The following is a 10,440-nucleotide window of genomic DNA, read 5'->3' as shown; positions in this document are numbered from 1 at the left end:
TAATTTGGGGGGGGTGGGGCAGCTGGGTGGTGCAGTAGATAGAGTACCAGCCCTGGGGTCAAGAGGATTTGAGTTCAAATTCAGTCTCAGACCAGACACTTGATACTTACTAGCTGTGTGACCCTAGGCAAGTCACTTAACCCCAATTGCCTCTCCCCCCAAAAAAAATATTTTTAAAGCATCCTTAGAAAAACCTGTCAGATAAGATGATGGAGTTGATATGTGCCTGATCCCCCACGTTGTTTTTGTTCCTTCTGCAAGTATCTATATTTCAAAAGTTTTTTTTAATTCTAAATTATTTAGAAATTACGAGTACTTGATTTAGTCAAACCCATTTAAAATGTAGTTCATAAATGCTAAGGGACAATGTTATCCCCAGGAAATTGTAGGCACCATTTCTTCTGTGACAATGCTCCAATTTCAGTACAATTTATTTGTTGAGTTCTACAAGATATTTTGAGGTTAGTCAAATATTTATTATGCTAAGATCTCTATTTGTAATATAAATATTTATTCCCTGGTAGTTTATGCAAGAAAGAGAGTTGCTGTTGTAGAATTCTAGTCACCAGGTCATGTCTTGCTAAGTATTTGGTAGGTGCTAAATTTTTGCCACTGCAATAATGTGTCACACAGTTTATACCATTTCCTTGTATAATTGGCATTGATCAATAAATCTGTGCTTCTTAAAGACACAACAAGTAAGCTTCTGTAATTTCTGGTAGCAATGACCTGATCCTGAATTGCCATAATAATGAGCCCCTCCATTTCTATAAACAAATCCATATGATTCAATAATTTACTAGATTTCTTGTCGACTTATTATTGGTGGAGTTCTTTTGGAACTCACCCGTGGTAAGCCTTTTGACACTCATCTTGTGTCTTAGGCATTTCATAGATTGGAGGTAAAGCACTTTTGGTTACATTCAGTAAAATTCATTAGAGGTATGTCTATTGCGCTATAGCTCAATGTTGTGCGATGTGAGATGTGCTCCTTTCAAAAGGATTTCTGTGAGTTTTTAACCTATTTATCACAGGATGTGAGGATATATGTAAACCCTCTTCCTCCTTTTTGATGAATAAGTATTTGATCATCTTTCTATAGCTACCTTAGAGCAATGGGTCTTGTATTTCCTGAGATTTCTGTTAGATGTTTGTTTTGTTCCTTAGATTTTGTTTGCATACTTTTGGAAAAGGTTATGGTTCATCTTACTGTTCTAAAAAAATATTGACTGCTATTGAATCTATCTAGCTAGCTATTTATATGTATGTGTGTGTGTGTGTGTGTGTGAGAGAGAGAGAGAGAGAGAGAGAGAGAGAGAGAGAGAGAGAGAGAGAGAGAGAGAGAGAGAGAGAGAGAGAGAAAGACAGAGAGTGTCCTTTCCACTGAGCTTTGATTTCAGGATGTCAGCCATTCTCTTGGTATATACTGCCCCAGCTTTTTCCTTGGTACTTTAATGCTTGATAGATCTTGCCTAGAGAAGACTAAGGTATGTGTAATTCTGGTCTTCATCCTTCGATTCAATTTGACCTCTGAATTCAAGATGAAAGCTTTCAGTCTCTAATGTTTCCCTTGGCCTCCATTAAGAATTTTACCTTTCTTACATCCAAATGACATTTTTATATTCTTGGAGAACAATCCCATGAGATGGAAAAGCTGGTTAGTTTGTTTTTAAATAGAGATTTGTTTTTTCTCCTTCTTACATTCTACCCCATTGAAGAAAAGAAAAAGATATTTCTTATAACAATATACATAAAAACTGTGTTTTCTAATGGAGTCATGTAATTGAATGTCATCCATACACACCAAGTAATCAGCAAGATATTTTGGTAAGATTCCCTATTTAACTTGGAAGCAATATTCAGTTCTCTTTAAGAGAGATGGCATTGGCTATGCAAAATTATAAGGGGCTTAAATTCATCTCACAGAAAGATGTCACATTTTATATCAAATTTTTTATATTACTGTGTTAATGGCATGTTTTAAATAACAATTTGTTTTCATGAATTCATCAAAAACTCAGCACATTTACTAAATTTACCATAATATATGTTTGCAATATGTAACTAAACCATGAGTGTGGAAATGAGTCAAAGGTTTTGTGAAAATCAATGAAGGCAGTGTAAATGTTAAGGATATTTTAGATGGCTTTCTCAACAGTTTCTGAATAATAATAATAATGAGTATTTCTGTAGTGCTTTAAGGCTTTCAAGGTAATTAACACATATTATCTCCTTTTATCCTTACTACAACCCCAAGAGGTAGGGTATTATTATTATTACTTCCATTTTATAGTTGAGGAAACTGAGGCAAAGAGAGGTGATTTGTCTAGGGTCATACAACTAGTAAATGTCTGAGGCTAGATTTGAACTCAGGTCTTCCTGTCTCCAGGTCCAGAACTCTATTGATTACTTAAATAAATCGTTCTTTACAACCAAGGGTCTTTTGGACAAACCCGGGAATGTATTGGAACCAGCTCAAACCAGTTCAGGAGAGCCAGTTGTTAAATTTTCAGTGTGAGCATTTACACCTAGGAAATCAGAATTTGGTGAATGTTACAAAACTATGGAGGTTAGACATGAGTCTATAAATCACGAGGAATCACTGAAATTTGGTTTGGTTTTTAGCAAAACAGAATAATGATGAAACAGGTGTCCTTACAAACCAAAGCCAAGACTTTATAAGGAATTATTTCTTCAGCCACTGAAAACCAGAAACAAGAACACACCAAAAATTGTTACAACTTGGGCTCCTTCTCACATTATTAGTCACTAGCTGGAATTGCTTTCCTCTAGAAATGAGTCACCCTCCTCCTGTGTTTACACGAGTAAGCATGAATCTTGCTTCAGAATTCTCTATTGCAAAGTTCAGATCACTTAGAGTGTAGCAGGCTTGAATTCTTTGCTTTAGGTGGAGTTTGGTGGTTGGACTGTTGGGACACAATGAAAACTCCCATAGACTCATTTCCTGCCACCGGCTGTTCTAACAGTGAAGGATTTGTCAGTTCTCCAGTGTAGGGTGTCCAGTTTAAAGTGACTGTGAACAGTGTTTGCTCCAGCTATTATAAATGTCTCTGGCAGGATCAAATGGAATATGGTATGATTATATTTGATTACTAGAGTCCAACAAGATACTAAATGTCACTAGGCAAACACTCTGGCTAACAAGTCTGCACTATACCCATTCAACTTCAGAGACCAATCCAATTCTTGCCGGGCATTGGTGGGCCTAAACCCACTCTGGCTGTGACAATCCATGCAAGATGAAGAAAACACCAAGAGAATCAGAGAATCCTAGAATTTAGAGCTGGAAAGGATCATGGAGTCCAAACTAGTCATTTTAGGGATTAAGAAACTGAAGCCCAGAATAATGAAGGAATTTGCCCAAGGTCATACAAGTGGTAGTAATAATTAAAATCCATTTAGGGACTCAAAGTTTGCAGAGTACTTCACTGACCTTTGGTCCTCACTATAGCCTTGTAAGGAGGATAGTATGATAATAAATATAATTAAGAATGTAGGGTGGCATAGTGGATAGAGTACTAGGCCTGGAATTGGGAAAACTCATCTTCCTGAGTTCAAATCTGGACTCAGACACTTACTAGCTGTGTGTCCCTAGGCAAGTCACTTAATCCTGTTTGCCTCAGTTTCCTCATCTGTAAAATGAGCTGGAGAAGGAAATAGCAAACCATGCCAGTACTTTGGCAAGAAAATCCCAAATGGGATCATGAAGAGTGGGACATGACTGAAAAATGACCGAACTGAACTGAACTGAATTGGATATTATAATATCCATACTATAAATGAAGGAACTGAAACTCATGGCAGTGACTTACCCAAGGTCACACAGCTAATATGTGTGAGGCAGGATTTGAGCCTAGATATTCCTGGTCAAGTGCTCTAGCTATTATACCACACTTCCTTGGCTAGTTAATAGAATGCCTGGATATCTGAACCTGGGGTTCCTTGACACCAAGTCCAGTGCCATACCCAGGACCCAATAAAAGGTAACAGGAATAGGGACATGAGCTGCAATTTCATTGGTTAAGAAATTCTCAGAAGAAAACACTCCCTCTACTACTGCAAGTTGGCACCTTCCCTTAAAACTGAGAATCTTAGGTGTACAGAGAAGTCAGGTGACTCTCTCAGGGTCACACAAGTCAGTATGTGTCAGAAACAAGACTTAAACCTTCCTGGTGCTGAAGTCAGCTCTCTATCCACTATGCCCTGCTGCCCATCGATATAACATAAGACTTAAAAAGAGACCTGGAAGTCCCCAGATTCAACATGGATGCCCTAAAATGGATCTATTTTAAAAGGTAGATCCCAAACCAAGTCGGTGTGCTACAGTCCTCTGCAGGCCTCAGGTTTTCCCCATCCAGGATCTCCATCTTTGGTAGCTATAATCAGTCTTTGGTTGGCTCCCAAGTTCCCTTGGGCACTGACTCCATGGAACCTCTCTCAATGTAGTGTTTCCTGTAGGACAAGTTTCTCTAATGAGACCTCAGCAGAAGAAGGGTTCAAGAGTTGTGTATGGCCCAATTCATTTCCTGCCTAGGATTTCCTTTTTCAAATGACACGGCAGATAGTGACGTGGTCATGAGTCCTTCCACAGCAACAGAAATCAGTGTTTGGCCAAATGCACGAGCAGCTGAGTTAGGCAGTTCTACACAAGCCCAGGGGTTGCTTCATATTGTTCCTAGTTGAGATAACATGTTCCAGTGAAATGGAAAACTGGAATGCCCATCATCTAAATCTCACAGACCACATTGCATCTGGCAATTGCTAACAATCATTTTTTTTTTTAAGTCATAACATCCTTAACCTCCCAGCTTGGTTTAACTGAGTCAGTATCTGGAAGATGGAGGAAGATGTACACAGTGGCTTTCTGTGTGTTTACTAATAACAATGACATCAATCCTCACCATGGTAATCTTGAGACTCATAATCTCTTTCATAGGTTGTGATGAAAGGAAGAAGTCAATAAGCTAGAAAAAATTTAAAAAAAGATTATGAAGGCCTTGGTCATTTTTGGTTTCGTTTTGGTTTTCTTGGGGGGGGGGGTGGGCAGTGAGGTGCTTAAGGTTCCCAGTGTGACCCTGGTCAAGTCATGGAGTTCTAGAATATGAAAGCTGGAAGGTTTCCTACGGATTCATCCAAAAGTGGTAATTTCACAAATGAGGAAATTTGATCATAGGATCTTAGATCACAGACTCGGACACAGAGCGGAGGTAGAATAGAAGACATTGAATATATTTCCTGATTGATTGAAATTAGAATCAATCTAATCCAATTACCTTATTTTACAACAAAGGAAAGTGAAGTCTAGGAGGCACAGTGGATAGAGTGCCAGACCTGGAGTCAGGAAAACTTGAGTTCAAATCTGGCCTCAGACACTTACTAGCTGTGTGACCCTGGGCAAGTCACTTAACCCAGATTGCCTCAGTTTCCTTACCTGTAAAATGAGCTTGAGAAGGAAACTGCAAACCCCTCCAGTATCTTTGCCAAGAAAATCTCAAAGAGTCAGACGTGACTGAAAATGACTAAACAACCATTAGTTAATAGCAGAGGAGAGATTAGAATCCAGGACTCCTGACTCCCATTCTGAGAGTCTCTTCTGCTCCACCCCACTACCTTTCTGTTCCTTATATCCTCTGGGCCTTCTTTACCAGAAACAAGGATAGAGACTATTTAACTTTTGCTTGGAAGTTTTTAAGCTTGGTATTTCTTTTAAAGCGCTAATATCTGAGAAATTGAGACAAAACTTCCAGTTAATGTCATGTGTTTGGGATCACTAACGTCATAAGTAGTTTTGTATAAACAGCTAAAATGCCAAATACCTTACAGTTTCTTCTTCGAATAAAATTTCCCATTAGCCCACATAAAAAGCTCCAGTGATAATATTTCAGCAGACCTTCAGGAGCAATGTGAAGGGGGCAGGAAAGAGTGCTGGAATCAGGAAAACCTGGATGTGAATTTTGCTTGGGGAAGGAAAGAGTGCTGGAATCAGGAAAACCTGGGTGTGACTTTTGCTTCAGATAACTTCCCAGCTGTGTGATCCTGGGCGAGCTAGGGTTTCTGGGGTTTTTTTAAAAGGCAATTGGGGTTAAGTGACTTGCCCAGGGTCACACAGCTAGTAAATGTCTGAGGCCCGATTTGAACTCATGTCCTCCTGACTCTAGGGCTAATGCTCTATCCATTGTGCCACCTAGATGCCCCCCTGGGCAAGCTATTAACCACCTCTCAGCTTCACCTTCCTCAGCCATAATATGCAAATGCTAACAGCACCTACATCATAGGGTTGTTCTCAGGAACAGATGAATGAAATAATGAATGTAAATAATTTTGCACACCTTAAAAGCACTATATCAGTATGAACTAATGTTCTTTTCCTCAGTGCACAGAAAGAGGCTAGAAAGGGTCATAGATGTCATCAGGTTCAACCCTATAATTTTATAGATGAGGAAACTTAGCAAATAGGTGACCTGGCGAATAGAGTATTGGGCCTGGAGTCAGGAAAACTCATCTTCATGACTTCAAATCTTGCCTCAGCTGTATGACTTTGGGCAAGTCATTTAACCCTGGTTGCCTCATTTTCCTCATCTGTAAAATAAGCCGGAGAAAGAAATGGCAAATCACTCTAATATCTTTGCCAAGAAAACTCCAAATGGGGTCAAGAAGAATTGGACACAACTGAAAACAACTAAACAATCCCCCCCCCCAAAAAAAAAAGATTCAGAAGGGTTAAGTGCCTTACCCAAGGCCACACTGAGAGTAAGAGACAGAGGTAGGATTTGAACCCAAGTCCTTTGCAAAGTCACTTGCCCCACCACTATACTTCTCTCCTCTTGTAGTAAACACTTTCCTCTCACCATTCATTTCTTTTCACTTTGAAAACCTAGATCGGCAGTTACTGAAGCACTGTCCTAACATTTTCAAATGCCCTCGCCTATTTAAAAGTCTTTCGGATGCCAACAATGATGAGTAATAGGAAAGCCTGATCTCTCAGTAAGACAGGGGCTTTCCTTGGCTTTCCTTGAAGCACTATCACCACCCCTATCCCCACCATCTTTACAAGGGTTGTCAGCTCAGGGCCTAATCCTTCTCCTTACATATGTCATGAAACCCTGGAATGTATCAAGACAGCCAATTCACCAGGGGCCAGGTTCTCAATCTATGCCTTTTCAAGATAAATTGGACACAATGGAATTAGCGTTATGAAATCTAAGTCGAGTTCCCTTGGGGAGACTTGGCAATTTCCCGTGTTGGGAAATCCCAGGGAATGTGAATGATGGGAAAAGAAAAAAAGAACAAAAAACATAAACCTAACCCTTCAAAAACAATGTGCTTTTTCCTTCTATTAAGACAGGATAAGGAACACCCTTTTTGGGAAGTGCCTAATTATTTCTGAGATCCCCAGACCCCTTTGACACATCTCTCCAGCTAGTTACCTGTGGCATGACAGCACACATCAGTATAACAAGTCTTTCCAGAAGCCAACAGGTCATTTCAATAGATAACTCTTTATTGGAAATGGAATGTATTTTGAAAAAATATGAAAAATAAATCACATCTCTCAGAAATGTCCTATTTACACTAAAATTATAACACTTGTCAATTCACAAGGATGATATGCTAGAAAACTTTTGGTACATTGTGGCACCTTCCACTTTTCAGAAACCGGCACTTACATGTCATAAACCTTAAAGAAAAGGGTTTACTGAAGAATGCAACAGACAAAGGATTTGTAGACTTATCTTGCCTCTGGAAAATCAATATTAAGAAATCTCAGGAGGCCTCTTGTTATCAAAACCTGCTTCTTTCCCTACATTGCTTCATCACAGCTTTCAATTCAAAACACTGGTTACCACCCTTTATCAAATGCTCTAAAGATGCTACTAAGGATACTGGGCTCTCATCAATTAGCCTTTCCTATTCTTTTCCAGGAAAAACTGTTGAATGCTGGACTCTGTGTTCTGTTAAGCAATGTTCCCAATAAATGAGTAGATCATTTCACCATTTTCTATAAGTTTGTGTCAGTCTCCATGACTGGCAAAAAATTAACTCTGAAAGCCATTGTTCAGAAGAAGAAAAGAGGGGGGGGTTGAAAAAGTTAGAAACAAAGACCCAAAGGGACTCTGGGGAAACTATCTCAGAGGGAAACAAAAGATCCTTCTCAAGGAAAAAAAATAATAATAGTTGTTTTCAACCATTGTGACATCATACATTGTTTGGAATTAGCAAAATGGATTTATTCCCCCAGAGATCATAAAACCAGGTCACAAAACTCTTAGTTTAAGATTTTAAAGTCATGCAGCTAATTGACATTACACTTTGGATATTTTTATTGGTCAAGAGACTAAAGCTTTAGTGTGACCACTAAGAAAACAACAACAAATGGAATGCTCCTGAAATAAGCTTAAGTGGTCAGTTCCTGATACTAGCTGGGTGAGTAGACCTCTTGTTAAGGGCTAGGTCACACTCCAGACAGATTGATGTCTTGACCCCTCTTCCACATTGCTTTAAAAGAAAAAAATAGAAATGATGTGCACACCTGGAGCAAAGAAACCATGAGGAGGGAAAGAGGAAAGCAAATGATGCTTTTGATAATGGTCAGCTCACAGCAACCTATTTAGTTGCCCAAGTATAAAGTTTTAACATTGCAAAATTTGTAAGCAAAATGCTGGGTGTTTGGTGGAAGCCGTGAATTCCAACGCATGAAGTCAACAAGTATTTATTAAGAGCGTACTTTATGTGCCATGCATCGTGCTAAGTGCTCGGGTCAGCAGTTGAAATGACAACCAATTCTGTCCTTAATTTATTGGTCTATCAAGTGTGAGTCCAGACAAATGGAGAGAAACAAAATCAGACATTTCAGAGTTTATTTCATAGGCTTCCTGACCATTTTCCTGGAACTTCTGGAGTTGTTTGTGGTTAAAAAATAAGAAAAATGATATGAGAAAGCCAAGTATCAGGCCCACCTGGGACTAATGGGATGACAGCTAGCAAGGCCTGTCAAGCGATTACACATTTTGCTGAGGTTCCTTATGACTGTAAACAGGCTGATACAGAGCTGTGATGCATATGCCTCTGTCATGAGAGCAACGTTTAGGCTTGACATGTTGTCTGTCCATCATGGCCTTAGATATTAGTTTGGCCGAAGTGGGTGGGGGGTGAAGGACAGAGGAAAAGTGAGGCAGGACAACACGTTCAAATATTTCTGGGGTGCTGGGCAGCAGCCTGTGTTTATTCAACAAATATTTGAGCCCCTACCAGGTACAGAGCACTCAGGGAGCAAAAGTCAAGATACACATATTTCCTTTCTTTCACTTTCCAAATGCTCGCATTTCTCATTGGTCTAGGAGTGGATTTTTCAATTCCCATTCTCCTTCCTTTATTATCTTAGATTGAATTTTATCTTTCTCCATGAGACCGACTGTTTTCTTGGTCCTCAAAAGACCTTAAGAAGCTGGTAAGGGGCAGGCATTATTATCTTCATTTTATAAGTAAGCATATGGAGCTGCAAAGAGAAATGATTTTGGAAGGAAACTGGTGCAGTGTGCTTCTAGCAGATCCTTTTCATTGCCTACTTAACAAATGGTTTAAAGTAAAAAAATGAAAACAATTTTTTAAAGCAATCTAGCTCCTTAAAAAAAAAGAAAGAAAACTTTTCTCTTAATCTCCTGGCTCCAAAGCTAGGGCTTTTTCTAATGTGCCATGCAGCACCTGGGTAGCCACCAGCTTTCAAGAGGCAAATTGTTATAAGGCAAGGGACTGTCATGTGCCAGAAACACTATATTTGAACCAGAAGACATGGTATGGAATCTCAGCTCTAGCACAAGCTTCAGCAAATGACCACCTCTCAGAGTCTCAATTTCCTGGGCTATAAATGGGAGGAGTAACCCATTACCTACTTTACTTCACCAGCTTAAGGGACTCAAGTGAGTGTGAAGCTTTTTGCAAACCAGAAAAACCTAGGTCAATATAGTCTATTATCTTCTCACTTATTTTAACAAACATTACATATCATTAGCTTTCCTACCCCTCCCACTGCATGCCTGGGGGCTTGTTTTAAGGGGGCTGGACTAGGTTTTCTCTAAAGCCTCAACTCTAAAATTCTATGATCTATGGTCCTTCCAATTTAACCAGGGAATCAGACCCAGATGACCCCCAAAACTCACCTAATGTCACAGTAAGCAGCCCAGGCACACAAAAACAAGCCTAAAGGGTTGATGGGCCAGGTACTAATCAAACCCTCTGGATTGGTGACTTCCATCAAGAACAAACAGGATATTGAAACTCTGATTGGGCATATAAACGAGCAAAGTTTATAGCACGTTAACAGTCCAGAAGACCTGGGGTTCAAATCCTGCCAGATTGCTTAACCTTTCTGAGCCTGTTTTCTCATCTGTAAGTTGAAAGGACTATACTCAATGACCTCTA

This window comes from Vombatus ursinus, unplaced genomic scaffold (assembly GCF_900497805.2).
Source record: "Vombatus ursinus unplaced genomic scaffold, bare-nosed wombat genome assembly UNPS02014874.1, whole genome shotgun sequence".
NCBI lineage: Eukaryota > Metazoa > Chordata > Mammalia > Diprotodontia > Vombatidae > Vombatus > Vombatus ursinus.
Note: the sequence above shows the minus strand (reverse complement) of the source record.